This window comes from Meles meles, chromosome X (assembly GCF_922984935.1).
Source record: "Meles meles chromosome X, mMelMel3.1 paternal haplotype, whole genome shotgun sequence".
Classification (NCBI taxonomy): domain Eukaryota; kingdom Metazoa; phylum Chordata; class Mammalia; order Carnivora; family Mustelidae; genus Meles; species Meles meles.
The window spans coordinates 119,142,728-119,159,957 of NC_060087.1; the positions used below are offsets into that span (position 1 = coordinate 119,142,728).

At 46.1% G+C, this 17,230-nt stretch overlaps 1 protein-coding gene and 1 pseudogene across 2 annotated transcripts in view; both read right to left on the minus strand.

Moving 5' to 3' along the window:
• Positions 1-17,230, minus strand: part of FGF13 (fibroblast growth factor 13) — a 481,330-nt gene that overhangs the window by 406,738 nt on the left and 57,362 nt on the right. The window lies entirely within an intron of this gene.
• Positions 2,404-3,613, minus strand: LOC123935591 (annotated as a pseudogene).

Genomic DNA, 17,230 nt, shown 5'->3' on the forward strand with positions numbered 1-17,230 from the left:
AAGGGGACTTAATAAATATTTTTCAAATAAACAATTCAGTAGATTAAATATGGTATGACCTACAGTGCATACACCAGGTCCCCTCCCATTTTGAAGCATCATGAGGGTGCCTTTAACTCAATCAGTAAAGGCACAGATTGTCAGGATCACTTCTGATAATACAATTCGACAAAAGTTCATCGAGCACTCACTGGGTATGGGGTCCTACGCCAAGGACCAAAGAGAGGAATGCCCAAATATTCACTTCATAGAACTTCCCGCAAAAACTCTCTACCTCAACTGCAAGTTAGCAAAAGCAGTCAGACTCTGATCATGAGCTACTCTGAAATCTGAACAAGGAAGATATGATGAGTAATTATTGCTCATTTTCATTAAAAATGTACAAGTTCCAAACTAGTAGGATGCTCACACTATGGCATTAAGATTAATATCCTTAATTTATTTCGCTCATTTCTAACATACTTTTTTCCATAGGCATTTTTCCTCCTAGATCAAAAAAATACAGAAACGAATATTTCTCATTTATCCCAAAAGACCAACTTGTTTTGGGTAATTAATATACGACAGACTATAATAATTCCATTGTGGATTTGTCTATTATGGTAGTTGAATTCTTCCTGTGAATATTGCTTTGGCATTTTCGTGAATCTTAAAAAAACATGACTATTAATATAAAAATAACAAATGCCCCTTCTCCTCGTAAACCTAGAAGCTGATTTTAATGGGTTTTCAGGGCCAGCAACCTAAAGTAACAGTGGAAATTATCATGAAATTTGAATCCTGTTGCTTCCAGTCAGTAAAGAAAGGAAAATGGGGGGAGTGGGGGAAAGTTCCATTTTGCACTGTGTCTAGTTAACCAGGAAGACAGAAAAGAGCACGAGTAGGCATGTTTGTGAGGACAGGAAAGGCCAAATTGAAGAACATACAGCAGGAGGGAGAACAGTACAGCGTGACCATGTTCCCTCTCCACCATGGCAACCACCTGATTACTGATGGCAAGACTTCCCTGGAGACCACTAATGAGAAAGCAAAGTGGACCATTTTCCTTCCCAGGATGAGATATGCTACCAAATTGGACATTAGAAATATCAGCTACAGTAGGAGATGAGGACCGGCCAAGTTCTAAGGCCTACTAAGTGGGAGCACAGACGTAACAATAGCCACCATTCATGGAGGATGTGAGATAGGCCTGGCACTGTGCTAATAAGGTCCTTGTAGGTGTAATCACTTAGAATGTTTAAAAGAGAGAGAGAGACATCAGAGACCATTTGGCTCAGTGGTTCTCAACTGGGAATGGTTTGGGCCCCCTGGGGACATTTGGCAGTGTCTGAAGACATTTCTAGTTGTTATAACTGGGGATGGGGTATGAGATGCTACTGGCATCTCAGAGGGTAGAGGCCAGGGATGCCACTGAATGTCCTACAGTGCACAGGACAGGCCTGCAGAGCAAAGGATTATCCAATCCAAAATATCAATGTTTAAGAAATCCAGATTGAGCTCTACCATTCAAGGTCCTTATCAAGGTCCAGAAGGAAAGTATGTGTCTTGTCCATAGTCATTCTCTCTCTCTTTTTTTAAGATTTTTTTTTTGGGAGAAGGAGAGAGAGCTGAGTAGGGAGATAAACTCAAGCAGACTCCATGCTGAGGGCTGAAACCAATGCGGGGCTCGATCCCACGACCCTGAGCAGAAACCAAGAGTTGGATGCTTTACCGACTGAGCCACCCAGGCTCCCCTGTCCACAGTCATTTTTTTTTTTTTTTAGATAAACACAGGTTTTATTTTTTCTACAGAATTTACTGCAGGTCACCATGTAATGAAGACAAAAGTAGATCACTCTTCATGTGTTAAACTTGTTTACTAATTTAAATAAAAACATATGACTCCCATTACACAGATAATTCTAAATCTAGTTTGCAAATCAAATCAATAAAGAAGTATGTCAGGAAACTATGTACCTACCTATCTTACTACACCAAAAGTAAGGCTGCCCTCTTCCCAGAATATATGGATAATGAGCAATCAACCATCAACACAGTGGATGTACTAATATTTGGGGAAATACTGGAAAACTATTTGTTAAAAAACAAATTTCTCTAGACATTATCTTGCCCTTGCAAGAGACTTGCAGACCCAGGTGAGAGAAGTTTAGAAAAGGGGTCTTATTTAGTCCAGAAAATCTTCAGTTCTGAGCTAACCAGATACTAAAGAACCTTCATAAGAACAAGTAGGCTTGGAAACCACACATCCCCATTTTGAATTAACGTGCTTTAGTCAAAGGTGTGGAATTAATGATTAAGTACCAGGCATTTCTGTAATGTACCCAATGCCAAATGACTATTGACATTCTACTTCCTACTATGATGACTTCTTGACTCAAGGCAGGTGGGAGGCGTAAAGAATATTGTGAGTTGTAAAATAAATTGTATTCCAATGACCACATCTCTAAAGATAAATCTTGTTTTTTAACACGAGAAACTCATTGAATCCAACAAATGCTGATTAGAGCAAAGGTAGTGTGAGTAAAACTGGGGCAGGAACCCTCTAACTACATTAGTAAGACATGAAAGAATTAGTCATTCTAAGAGAAGAATCATTTTCCCACTAGTTCCACTGTTATGGATGATATTTTTGTGAGCCTGGGCCACCTTCTCCAGCAAATACTGAGAACCTATTACAGGTTTCAACCAACCAATTTCCATTCCAGCTTGAAGGGCCGCTGCAAATTGCCTAAACTCCTCCTTAGTTGATGAATACAGATCAACTCCAATTATACTAGATTCCTTTGCCTTGGTGTCCTGTGGGTTTATTTCAATAGGATCTCTGCTGCCAACAACTAGTACTCATCCTCCATATAACAGAAGATTCAAATCATTACTAAGATTTACATTAGCTAACATTTCAATGATCACATTAATTCCTTTTTCACCAACAGATTTCTTAATTTTATCAATATAATTAGGTTCTCTGTGATTGAACACTTCATGGGCTCCATTTTGCAAAACAATGTTTTGTCCTTCCTCAGTACCAGCTGTGCCCAAAACCTTTAAGCCGTAAGCTCTGGCGATTTGGCGTGCTGCTAGTCCAACTCCTCCACTAGCCCCATGAACTAGAACAGTTTCTCCAGCTTTCACAGGGGCACTGTGGAGCAGGGCTCAATAAGCAGTAAAATACAGAATACCAATGGCAGCTCCTTGCTTCAAGTCCAGTTTTTCTGGCAGCATGTAAACGGTGTGATCGGCTGCGAGAGCATACTCCGCATAGCCCCCTGAGATGATGCTAGTAGTGAAAACCCTGTCACCTTTCTTGAAAGTGGATACATTATCTCCAACAGCTTTTACTATGCCAGCCACATCGGAACCAGGAGTGTAGGGTAAGAGTGGTTTTCTACTGTAAGTACCAGAACGAATGTATGTTTCCACTGGGTTTATACCACATGTGTGGACTTTGATTAGAATCTGATGGTCTTTTGGAATTGGTACTGCAATATCCGACTGGAGTTTCAGCACTTCTGGTCCACCAAATTCAAAAACTCGAATCGCTCTCATCAACTTCTGTCCAGTCGCCATGGTGATCCGGTTCTAGAGTGGGGAAGCAAAACCTGCGAAGGCTAGCTCAGATTCCACAAAAACTCCGCAGTCATCCTTATCTATCATCTATATATCTATCTTTCTATCCATCCATCTACTGGTCATAGTTTAAAATTCCACTTGAATAAAGGGCCCTGCTCCTTTGACAAGTGTGAAAAACACTGCTCTAATCTCCAGGTATTTTCAGAGAAACAGAAGCAGGTGCTTCTGTTTTCCAAGAAGCCCTTTACTATCCAGAAAAACACATGATCTTCCAAGTTAAGTCCTCTTAATATGATTTTCTAGATAAGAAGCTCAGCCATAATCAGAGCAGAGAGAGCCACTCCCCTGTCCCCCAACACATATCCCACATCCCACGGATGCCTGAGGTCATACCTTCCTGCTTCTCAGGACCCAGACACTGAGATCCCTGCCCTCCCTCCATCACTGCCCACTTGGTTGCTCAATGAAGCATCTCCTTTCCTCCTTTCTCATGTATCTAATCCTCTTCATATCATCTCCTCGGTGCAAGGCACTAAGCTGGGGCTAATAGCAGAGGATTGAGGAAATATAGAGAAAAACAAGGCACAATCCAGGTCCTCTAAGGGCTCCCTATGTTCTCAGGGGATGAGGAAGGCAACGGACAATTTTCTATCCAGCAAACTGGATAAGAGTCTCCGGAAGCTACATAGTGTTGTGAGAGGCCATGGGAGGAAAGGAGTACATTTGGCATCTGGGAGAATCAGAGAAGGCTTCCTGGAGGAGGTATCCTGCATGGCCAGAAGAAAGCAGCAGACTGTTTCTCTACAGAAGTGTATGTACTGGAAAACTGGGAGAATTCACAAAGGAGGAGACAGCAAAGGAGCCTGGGACCCACTCTAGTTTTAGAGCTTTGGATATTCAAGCAAAACAAAAGAATCTTCTGGAGCTCCCCAACATACCCCCTATTCAATGATTTACAGCTTCTACTGCCAGCAAACTAAAAACCAAATTCTTTACCTTTGCATCCAATGCCCTTCACTGCCTCGCTTAAGCCCCATGTCCCACTACAGGAAGCTGCTAAGGGGATCCAAACTGGTCTTCTGCTCACCACTAGAACTCCCCGGGGAGCTTCTCTCCCCCCAGCCTTTGCTGGTACTCAAAGCCCTCCTGCCCGAGCACCCATGTTCTCACCTACCATCACAGCGGCAGCTGCAACTCCACCTGCTAAGAAGGAATTGGCCCTCACACTCACTGCAACCATGAAAATGAGTAGTAATCAGTGAGCAACATCTTCATTTACTCGGTGCTAACCACGTGCCAGGACCTTTACGTGTATGACTTTACTTAAGCCATCTGAGGGTATGCTCTTATCATCCCCATCTTGCAGCTGGAGAAACCGAGACATGAAGGGGCGATGAAAGGCACCCAAGGTCACTCAGCAAACGAGTGGCTGAACAGGGAGGCAAGCCCAGCCGCCCGATTGCCCTCCAGCAACCTAGGCAGTGCCTACCTGCTCTGATGCCTAGCCCCCAGTGTCTAAGCTCCCCTGTTCCTTTGAACTCTGAAGCACACTGGGTCTGCAACTCTTGTTGTCCATGCCGCCTCTGTCATGGGCAGAAATTACTACTACTACTACTACTACTAATAATAATAATAGCAGACATTGAAATCATCCTTCCATGTGGCAACAACCCTTTGAATGGCTTGACAAAAGCTGCTTATTTATTCCTGCCAACAACCCTATTATCATCGCATCCCCAATTGACAGATGAGGCAAGTAGAGCACAGAGAAGTGAAGATGCTTGCCAAGGTCCCGCAACTAGTTAAGTGGTCAAGTGAGGGTCTGAACTGAGGCAGACTAGGTCCCAGATGGTCTCCCTGATGGCTGTATTTACCTCTTGTATACTAACTCCTCTAATCTACACAGCAGCCCTATGAGGTAGGGACCATCATCACTATGTTTATAGATCAGGACACTGAGGTTCAGAGATGTTAAGTAACTCACCTGAGGTCACACAGCCAGTAAGAAGAGGATCTCAGAAAAACAGTGAGTACTGTTACGCTGAAAATAAATAAATAATTTTTTTAAAAAAAACATAAAAAAAAGAAAAAAAAAGAAGATCTCAGATCAGAATCTGTAGCCCTAATCCTAATGAGCCCTAATGAGTTCTCCTGGGTCTTCCCAGCTCTATCCCCTATTAAAACATCCCCAAACACAGCAGGTTCTAGCCAAAGAAAGAGTATTTACGGTTTTTGAGCTACTGTGGCTCTAGGAGGTTCCTCACCAGGCGATCCACTGCGGTGCTGACCTCAGTTACCTCTGAATATGCCCCAAGGACAGCTGCAGAGCCCAGGCCTCCCAGCCCTCCAGGCCCTAGTGGTCTGTGAGACAGCAGGAGGCCCAAAGTCCCTACCTCCCCAGCCCCAGACTGAAGTCAGGCCCAAGCTGACAGCCAGGTTCACTACTGAAGTACAGATGACTAATGAAGGCAGAGGAGGCAGGAAAAACGGCAAGCGTATTATTCATTTTTAAACCACAAACGTACAATTATAACCTTACTCACTAATAATTTCAGGTGGCGCTCCGCTGACAAGTAAGGATGACTCCGTAGGCAATAATACCATCTCATAGTAGCGAGTGGTATGGGGAGAAGCATATAATCATTTATTGTTGTTTTTATTTTCCCTAAGGGCTTCCGATGCTACAATTCTTACATCACTGTAACTTAGTACATTTCCTTCCATTCCTCATCCATACGGCCTGTCACAGAAGGAGTTACCGATGCTCATCTTCCAGGAAAAGACTGGACGGGATTTTAAATGTTTCGGGGTGTTTTCTTGAGACCAACAGCTGTGCGATGTTTGTGAAATGAGAAAGAGCACTTGTCTGTATTTGGGGAGATCTGGATTCCAGAAATGAACTCTGGCATTACCTGTGTGCTCGTAAGCAAGGCAGTTTCCGCTCTAGGGCGGCTTTGACGCTCCCTGGGATCTGTTTCTTTTCTTTTTTTTTTTTTTTTAATTTTTTATTTATTTACTTGACAGCGAGAGAGAGAGAGAGAGAGAGAGAGATCACAAGTAGGCAGAGAGGCAGGCAGAGAGAGAGAGAGAGGGAAGCAGGCTCCCTGCCAAGCAGAGAGCCCGATGCGGGACTCGATCCCAGGACCCTGAGATCATGACCTGAGCCGAAGGCAGCGGCTTAACCCACTGAGCCACCCAGGTGCCCCTGGGATCTGTTTCAAGCAAGCGTGATATGACGCGCAGGCACGGAAGTGATTGCCACAAAGGCAGAAGTTTAGTCTAGGACTCACACTCCCTTAGAAGCATGCCGCACGCCATGCCTGCAGGGCCACACGGGGAAGCCCTGGGGCCAGCCAGGAGGCAGAGACAATGAGAAGAAAATGTGAGCGAGACCCCGTGCTGTGCTTTTCTGGAGAAGGAACAGGTGACATGAGGTAAGCAGACTTAAGATGGGCTACTTTTAGTCACTGCAGTGGGCCCTGGAGCAGCAAGGCTCCCGCGGATGTCTGGTACCTGGTACCAAGGATGTCTGGTACCTGGCCCTGGAGTCCTCAGGACAGGTGAATCGTCTCCAGAGCGCATGAGCCCCATATGGGAGGCGGCTGGGGGCATGAGCTCGGGATTGACTGGTTTGCCTGCGAAAGGCACACCGGAAGGCAACATGCTTACCATCCCAAGGAAGGGGAGACCCCAGGAACAACGGTCCCTCCCTCCAAGGTCAGCAAGGCCCCAAGATGTTAAAGCACCAGGATACAAGGAATAAAAGGCATGGTTAATGCAAGGCTTCAGTCCCCTTCTCTGTAACACAGGAAAGCAACGGTTGTGTGGAGCTGGTGGGAGGAGTCCATATCCTAATAGGCATGTGCGAGCTTCTCCATGACCTCCCAAAGCCACGTGAAAGTTAAGCTGCTGAGGAGAAGTCAGAAGGCCGATTTTGATTCAAGAACCTGTTCCAAGCATGTTTTCATCTCTACCACTCCACGGGCACCATGTCTGTCATGATGGTCAATGATGTCCACGGAGCCAAATCCAATAGGCAATTCTCAGGGACACCGGACACGCTGGGGAACGGGGCTACCATGACCAGTACTCTCCAGATTCCCGTTCTTCCTCTCTGGAGACCCCTCCTCGGGCTCCTCTGAAGCATGTTTAGATAAATAATAGCCTTCTCCATATGAATACGTTCCCATTAGAATTCTTTGGGACTCCCACCCAAACTTTCTTGCCCTGGATGAAAACCACTGCCCTAAACCAATCACCTCTCACCACCTCTCCCAAAATCCAAGCCCCTTTCCGCTTTCCCCTGGAACAGGGCAACATCCTACTCCCACGCCTGCCTTCCCAGGGTTCACTCTCAAAAGATCAGACGCGGATCCTTTCAAAAGAAGTCAAATCATGTTACCTCCTTGTTCAAGACCCTCTTAAGGCTTGAGATCGCATTGCTGTTTTTAAAAATGCTGGTGCCCTTATCACGGCTTACAAGGCCCTACATGATCAGGCCCCAGCCCACCTCTCCTGCTACTGTCCCCCCTCCTCCCAGCACGACGGCCCCCTTTGCTGGTCCTCGAGCAAAACAAGCAGACCCCGAGAACACACCCTTGAGTCCCAGCCTTGTCTTGGCTCTTCCACGGTTGTTCAGATGCTCACTTAGTACATGTAGGTCTGAGCTTAAATGTCACCTCCTTGGGAGGCCTTTCCCAGCAAAAACAGCACCCTAGTCACGATCCCCTTCTCTTCTTTTGTCTTCAAGGCATTTATTACCACCCAGCATTAGATCCTGGTCTTATGTGTGAATAGTAAGTTTCACTTCCCTGCCAGCATATGGAATCACTCAAGCAAGCCAGTCACATCTTCCCAGAAAGTCAGGGCATCCCTCCACTCTCTTGATACTGCAAAGCCCATGTCCCACAGTCCCTCCTACCTGCTCACTTTGTGTGGCACTGCATGGAGGGTGGTTCCCCCACCCCGCCCCACTCTGGGCTCTGAGTACATGTGACTAATAAACCACTGTCCGTCTCATCTGTCTGGGGGCAGATGTTGTGCTGGGCCACCCCCATAACCCTAGGGTGCAAGCGTCTGCCTCACCAATGGGGCAAATTAAGAGACAATTCAAACACTGTACAAAAGGACATTGAAATCTTTTCACTGTGGGGCACCTGGGTGGCTCAGTCAGTTAAGCATCTGACTCTCGGTTTTGACTCAGGTCATGATCTCAGGATCATGGGATGGAGACCCGTGTTGGGTTCCCCACTCAGCAGGGGGTCGGCTTCCCCCCCCTTCTGCCCCTCCCCCACTCGTGCACACACACCCTCTCTCTTTCTCTAACATAAATAGATAAATATTTAAAGCAAAATAAAAAATTAAAATTAAAAAAAGAAATCTTTTCATGTTAAAGCCCATCCGATGGGAACCAAGCTATTACTTTCCTCTGAGTTTCCTCTTTCCCAGGATAAACATCACTCAGTGCCTCCAATACCCACAAAGGCCTTGACTTTGAGACTGTCCACCCTCACACGCCACTCGAGAGGTCTAGATCATATGTGCCTTGCAGTGCAGAGCCTACAACGAAGCACCGACACATCCTGCCACAAGTGGGCTGGCCACCGAAATGAAAACATCACTGCTCCAAGGCTGCCAAAATTTCTGGAGTCCAATCAGAACCCTGCGGCTTCAATTCACCCTGGCCAGTTCCCCTCCTCTCTTGGAGTCTCAGTTTGCTCATCTGGAAAGTGGGAATGACAGCAAGACTCTCACAAGGTTTTTCTGAGGCCCGGTCAAAAGCACGTCTACGTCTGTATGGTGTCTGGCCCAGACTTGCTGCTCGTTAAACACTTGGTGTTTTGCTGTCATTGCCACGATCAAGTAGGACAAGAAAAATGGGTACATGGGGTGAACAGGGCCTAGGGGCAGAGGACGGGCAAGAGTGAATCGAGGATGAACACAGGCAGCCCGGGGAGAGGGTGCTACTGTTGAGTCCCGCTCCCGCTGCATGGACAGGGAACCGTCTTCAGGCTCCAAAACAGGAGTTCAATGACCAAAACCACATAATCTGTTTCATGCTTCTATACCTGAGACAGGGGGTAAAAATCCTTTTAGTTTTTTGGGTTTTTTTCCAAAATCATGAAGGCAAAACGGTCATGACATGGCACAAGGATCCAACCAATTGAAATCCATGATGGGAGCGAGGTGGGGGAAGTCACAGAAATAGAAACTGCCACACATCTGACTTCAGGGGTATTTTTAAGTCTCCTTAGAAACAGACTCCCTGTGGGAATAGTCATATTTAAGACTGATTATTTCATAAATGTCTTCAATCTGATCCAGAAAAAAAAACTGTTGTCACTAACACCAGTAAATTTTTTTTGGCAAGAAAACGATGTTCGATTCTATTTCCAGCTTGCAAAATTATGGATTTTGTCGTGTTCAACCTGCCATTCATTTAAAAAATAATTAGTTAAGAATGAAAACTATTTTTTCCCTTTGGGGAAACTCCAGTATAATCTGGAAGAGATCCTACGTTTATGATGTAGTTCCACAGAGCTGAATATCTTAGCTTTTATGAGCAATAAGCTGCATCAATTGAAACAAATGGAAAGAGCAAAAGAGTTTGGTTCCAGTTATATTACAAACAGCACTTCAAAGGACCCATAGCCCCTCCCTGAATCCTAAGTAAATCAATGGAGCAAAAGGGGGCTGGGCACTCGCTTGGCACCAGGTCCTACATTCAGGGAGGGAGGCTGAATGAAGCTGTGGGCTTGATGGGCAGAGCTACAGCCTTGGAAAGGGGAAGTCCAGTAGGTGGGAAGGACAAGGGTAGAGAGTAACAGCAGGTCCAAGTGCCAGGACCAGGTCCGGCTGCTGTGGCCCCGTCCATGTCCGCCTCTTCCAACTCACCCACCTGCTAATCTTGTATGTCCCTCTGGCCCCTGCTGCTAGTGCCTGGGATCACTCATCTGCTCAGAGGAGGTGCTCAACACACAAGCGACTGGCTGGCCTTGAGCAAGTCACTGCACCCCTTTGAGCCTCCATTTGCTCACAGGTCAGCTGGCGACACTAAGCGCACCTATACCTTATATGGCTGGAACACAGCCCAAGTTCATTCACTTACCTACCATCTGTGGCAGTTTTTGCACTACAAGGCAGAGTTGAATAGTTGGGACAGACTCTTTATGGCCCAAAAAGCCTAAAATATTTACTCTTGGGCCCCTTACAGAAAAAGTGTACAGATCCTTGCCATAGAATGCCCTCCCCTTCCTCCTACTTCAATAAATCCTATTCATCTTTTAAAATTCAGCTCAAGAGGGGCACCTGGGTGGCTCAGTGGGTTAAGGCCTCTGCCTACGGCTCAGGTCATGATCTGATCCCAGAGTCCTGGGATTGAGCCCCGCATCTGGCTCTCTGCTCAGCGGGGAGTCTGCTTCTCTCTCTCTCTCTCTCTCTCTCTCTCTCTCTGCCTGCCTCTCTGCCTACTTGTGATCGCTCTCTCTGTCCAATAAATAAATAAAATCTTTTTTTAAAATTTCAGCTCAAGAGTCCTCTTCTCCAGGAAACTTTTCTAGACCTCCCACCCCACCATCCTTACGAGGAAATATGAGCCTTCGTCTTAAATGTAGCCCACCACCATTCTGCACCCAGTTCATGCCCCTGTGAGGCACTAATCATACTGGGTTGGAATTATCCAAGACAGTGACCTCCTTAAGAGTGGGGACTGTGGCTCATTCCTGTCTGGATCTTGAACTCCCAGCACACAGGGCTCGACCCAGAAATGGTACTAAGTAAATCCTGGTGGGATGAACAGACTTGACTGCGTTGTATCTGTAATGTCATACCACCCTCCACCACCTACTAGTCAACAATCCATGGCACTTGTTGAAGTCAAGGTCATGGCCCATCAGTGGCCGCAATAATCATCTGAAGCTACTCTCCAACAACAAGGGTGGCTGAAGAGACATCAGCAAGAGTCCAAGTTGCCCCTGGCTTGCAGAGAAGGTTCGTCCACCAGGCCTACCATCCCTAAAAGCTCTTTGCAGCCCTGAGCACATCTCGCCTAGAGGTCTGTTGGCTGAGCCACATCACAGGCTGTGGGGTTCTCTTGCCTGTCAAAGGGCTTACCTCCTTCACGCCAGCTCACCACACCTTGCCTTGGCCAACCACCCGCGAGTTGTGCTACAGCCCCGATGTCTTCAGTAGTGCCTCCTAGAGTTATGCTAGCAAGTCTGCGGGCCTCATATTTGACCTTGACATTTTGTTCTCTTAATAGGGATAGGGAACAGTGCCGCAGGAAAAAAAAGCACTGGACTTGGAGTCAGAAGACCCGGGTGTTACTACTGGCTCCCCTACTTTCTAACTGAGACCACTGGGCAGCTCAGGCCTCAGCTTCCTTATCTATGATTTGGAGACAGAAATGCTACCAGATCAGAGGAACTGAGGGGACCGTAGGACTGAAAATGCTCTTCACGCTGGGAAGCAGTAATTCTCAAATGGTAGAACATGGCCCCTCTCCCGGGAAGACATGTCAGAGTCATCTGGGGGGGGGGGGGCTTTTTCAAACCATACCCAGCTCTGGAGAGATCTGGAAGGCGGCCTTCCTCTCTTGAGATGCAGATGTGGTGAAGCACGCTGGCCCCACCGGAGGAGTGTTGTTGCTCAAGGGTCTGGGCACGGTGAAGTGCGAGCGGCAGCCCTCTGGTGCGGCACAGACGGACGCGGGCGCGACTGTCAGAGCTGAAGAAGAGCCCAAGAAGGAATGGGGCTCCAGTGACGTTTCCCCAACAGTTTGTGCTGTGGCATCTACACAGAATGCCAGCCTTCCATGGCGTGCTGGAGCAAACAGCCGAGGCAACCCAAGCCCACACCCCTGGCCTTTATGAGGGCTGAGGAGAACACCGTGTCCAACACACGTTAACTCATTTCTTCAGCGCATCCTTAGGAAGCTACACTCGAGCGAAAGCTGGTAACTGGAGGATACAGGACCACTTTTCAGGGGCAAATAAGCCAACAGCAGCCACCTTCCCCAGGACCAGCATTAAGCTTGTACCTTAGTCATTTCCCCACGGATCCCCCAGCACATCAGAAGGAGTCAAAACCGTGTCCCACCATTTGCCAGACCTGCCATTGCTTTTCACTTTGGTCTGGGACTAGAGGTCACCTTAGGAGCACTCCCTGCGCTGAAGGTGCTTCTTGGCCCTCTGGCCCGAGGTCACTTCTCTCTCCACCTCGGAAGAGTTCCTCAGCCTGGACTCACGGGCACTCTGCCTTCACCTGGGTCCCCGCCTCTCCTCAGTCAGAACAGCCAGCTCTGCCTCCGCTCCAGCGCCTCCCTTAGGACTTCTCACTGCTGGACTTACGCCTTGCTCCTTACTGGGAGACCCTGCCTCATCCCCCAGATCCAGTCACGTGTTTCTTGTCTTGCTCCCCTGCATCCAAGGCCAGCAGCGTGCCCGGTTCCTCCGGGTCTGGGCTCCTGTCGTATTCTTTCCCCATCTCTGAGGGCCTGGGGTACAGATTCTCAGTCCTGAGTAGGATTCCCAGTCACCATATGCCGCCCCAACTTCCAGTCACCAAGCCCATGGCGGTATCTCCCGGTACCATACTGTAAATTTTCTCCAAGTCCTTGCTGCTCGTTTTTCTCCCCAGCGCTTGTGCCGTATCATGCCTGGGGCCCGGGTCATCTGCATCCATGTCCTTCCTGGCCTGGCTGCTGCCTAGTCTGTGGGCGGGAAAGGCTCCTTCTGCTGTGTGGTGTTACTTGGAAGGGACTGGGCTTTGGAATGGCAAAGACATGAGGCAGAACTGCAGCTCCTCTGTTCACAAACCATATGACCATGAACACATCAGCCTCCTTTTTTGCAATTTCATTTGTGAAAAGAGAAGGAGCGTATCTATCCTAAAGGGTCATTGTGGGAATTAATTAAAAAAAAAATACATTCGGGGCACCTGGGTGGCTCAGTGGGTTAAAGCCTCTGCCTTCAGCTCAGGTCATAATCCCAGGGTCCTGGGATCGAGCCCCGCATCGGGCTCTCTGCTCAGCGGGGAGCCTGCTTCCTGCTCTCTTTCTGCCTGCCTCTCTATCTACTTGGGATCTCTCTCTCTGTCAAATAAATAAATAAAATGTTTTTTTTAAGTAAATTGGGAATTGAGTAAACCAGCACCACTTTGACTTGAAAAACAATTTAGATAACACAGGATTTTTTCATACTCGTAGAGAGTACATATAGTATAGGGAAACATTAGAAGCTTTTTAGCCAGATAGATCTCAGTTCAAATCCTAGCTCTACCACTTATATGCTGTATGACTCAGGCAAGTCATCTAACTTTTCAAAGCCTAGTACATGAGCTGTAAACTGGTGTTACTAATAGCCCCCATATATAATCACTGTATGGATCAGAACCTATAGATGAGTGTTTGTAAAATGATCTAGTCCCTAGTAGGCAGTCAAAATGTACCATGGCTTTCAAAACTTGGGATCTTTCTATTCATGTATTTGACCCAAATACCCATGGTTTGTGTGAACTTCACTGTAAGACTTTAGTAACTCCTTGTTTCTTTCTCTGTAATTGCTCTGGTCATGTTTTCCGGTTAATCTTGCATGAGCTTTTATATTTTGTAATTTTGTGAGGCGTCATTCATCCCCAGTCTGATTTATCTGATACATTAGCATACAGTAAAGAGTACTGTTTATCTGCAGATTTCTAAATCTTTGACATTTGCTGTCAGATCTCCTGCCTCATTTCTAATTTAATGAATTTGTGATGAAACCACTGTTCATTTTTTCAAAAACCAGCTATAGGGTTTATCAGCTTTTTCTGCAATCTATTTCTACTTTTAGGTTTATTACTTCTGCCTACTCTTTCTGGTTTCTGACATTGCTCCTATTCAAAAACATCTAGATGCAAACTTAATTTATTATGCTTTGCCTTTCCTTTCTTAGCAACATAAACACCTAGAATGATGGATCTCCCTCTAAGCACCACTCTGGCAACATTCCACAGTATTTTGATTTGTTCATACTTATGTTTGTTTTGCTTAGTAAAAAGGCTGGGTTATTGAGTTCTGCACTTCCCTCAGAAGGTGTTATTTAAGAGAGTATGTTCTTAATTTCCCTGATTTATTTCTCATTTCATTATGGCTTCATAACGGGTTTTTTAGTATTTTTGTCTTTTTTTATTTTCAAAATATGTACCTAAATCTAAGCATATCATTAATTTTTATGAATGATTCGCATGCATTTGCAAAGAAATCTTATCACTACCCTAAGAATAAGTGTGATTAGTTTGAAATTTATGCTGTCATTTTTAATTAAACTAAGAGCAAGAGGACCCTGAAAAATGTGCATTTTCTTCTTTAGATTCTAATCTTAGTTATGGGAACTCTTCCAAAGGCAAATGAAATGCTGTTAGTTAATTTCCTAATGTTGCCACTTAACATAAGAATGACAGTCTAAACAAAATATTTTAATGTGTTAATTCTAACTAAATGCAGTAAGTCATGGTATTTAAACTTGGGAACAGTGATATCTCATTTTAGTAGTATCAAATTACAGCAGCGTTGCAATATATTCCTCTTCTAGATAAACAGCCATTGATGGGGGGGCGGGGAATCCACATGATTCTTTTCTGACAGCTGACCAGTACTTTCTGATGTATATCCAAAGGCTATTAATGGTGGGGGGGGCAGGGGAAGGCTTCTGTGTCAAATACACTGGGAAATGCTAGTTTACACTAAGGTTTCCTTACTGCAAAATTTCATAGGGTTTTTACATACTAACGGACATTATGAATTTTTTTAAAAAGGGATACAGGTCCCCCAATATTTGGTCATAGAACCTGTCATCACTAACCCTGCTGAAACACTAGTGTTTTCGTGGAATACACTTTGAGAAACAGTACTGCTGAATAACAAAAGCAGTTTTCCAAAGTTCCCCAAGGGAGCACAAATGCCCCAGCAGGAGGCCCAGGGACGTCAAGCAGGGGATAGTTCTGGCAGAACCCTAAGAAAAATTGATTCTCACCAGGAAGCTGGGGCAAAACAAACACCGAGGCTATGGGGGCAGGTAGTGACTGTTCTACACACTCCCAAGGGTGTCCATCTCTTGGGACCAAAAGCAGAGACCGTCCCAGGTCAAGCTGAGCTTTAGAGAGCAGAGGAAGAAGAGCAACCTCATACTCTAAGAAACGTGTCCCTTCTCCTCTCCTTCACAACCATGTAGTTATAGTGCCCTCTCCCGCTCATCACTGTCAGCCCCGACCTCGCGAGCGCTCCCTCACATTCGCTGGGGGCCCCCAGGCTCCCACTCCACTCTAAGTGCCACTTGCACTCCAAACGACTTCAGTGTCCCTGTGGATAACACGTCTGACCACTGGCCTCTCAGTTTCTTGCTCTCCTCATTTCCAGAGGTCACTTTCATCTATCCATGTTGACCTCTAGAATTGTCCTTACCTGGAACAGTTCAACTCTGAAAGCTTCAGTTCAAAGAGCCCATTTTTCTGGTCACCAGTTTTCTCAACCTGTGACTCATACTTCAGCCCTTAGAAAGTAGAGAAGTCGGAAACGAAGGCTCCATGATGTCTCTTAGGCCACTCTTGCTTCCATCTTAGATACCGGAGACCCTGGCTTCACGCTTTTGGCAACATCCTTAACTTCTGGGCTTCCTTTCCTTCCATTTCTCCCACCTGGCAAACCCCCAACTCCAGATCCACGGGGCAGAACATACATCATGGAACCATATAGAATGGTGCTACGACGTACTCATACTGTCCAACCTTACTTATGTCTTCACCTTGGCCAACGACTCTTCCATAAGTCCTGCTCCAGTTTCTCTCTCATTCCTCAATACGGCTCACTTCATCTTTTTCACCTGTTTCTTCACATTTGACCTTACTACCTGTCAAATACAGCTCCTGCCTACCACCCCTTCACCTGCCCCTCTCCAGATTACACTGAACCACTTACTCTTCTCAGAAGACATCATGGTCTCTCTTGCCACTGGGACTTTGCATATGCTGCTTCCTCTTCCTGGATTGCCTTTCTCTTGTCTCAGTTGAAACTCACCTCTCCTTCCATCTGGACACTGCCTCTCACAGACTGTTTTACCTGACTCCCTACACCCAGGCTAGTTTGGGCATTCTCATCATTGTGTGTATCACCTTGCATCGTGATTTCCTCAAAACCCACCATTTCGACCCATAAACTACCAGAGACCTGCCTTGAAAAGCAGAGGCCATTCTTGTTCACTCTTGGAGCCCTAACATGCAGTGGTCTAAGACAGTCCTCAGCCCAGGTTTGTTGAATGAGGGAGCCTAGTACCATTAAATACCATTACAGAAAGGAGTGAGTCAAATCTAAAATAATTTAGAAGAGCACGTTAGACTTTACAGGTGTATAATGCCTTTTCCCCCCACTTCACATAACTAACTTCTAATTGCCCTTCAAGATTCAAGTCAAATTGTTAGCTCTGCCACAAAGCTGTCCAGCACCCTGGGGCCACAGGCAATGTCCCTTCTCAGGGCTCCCAGAGTCCCCTGCACTAACCTCACTCACTATATTATAATTAAATACTTACATGATGGTCTTTCTATCTAAAAGTGTGAGTTTTCTGAGGGCACAGAATGGGCCTTACATTTATATCTATGGCCATGTGCCAGAGGTCCCCGAGACCGT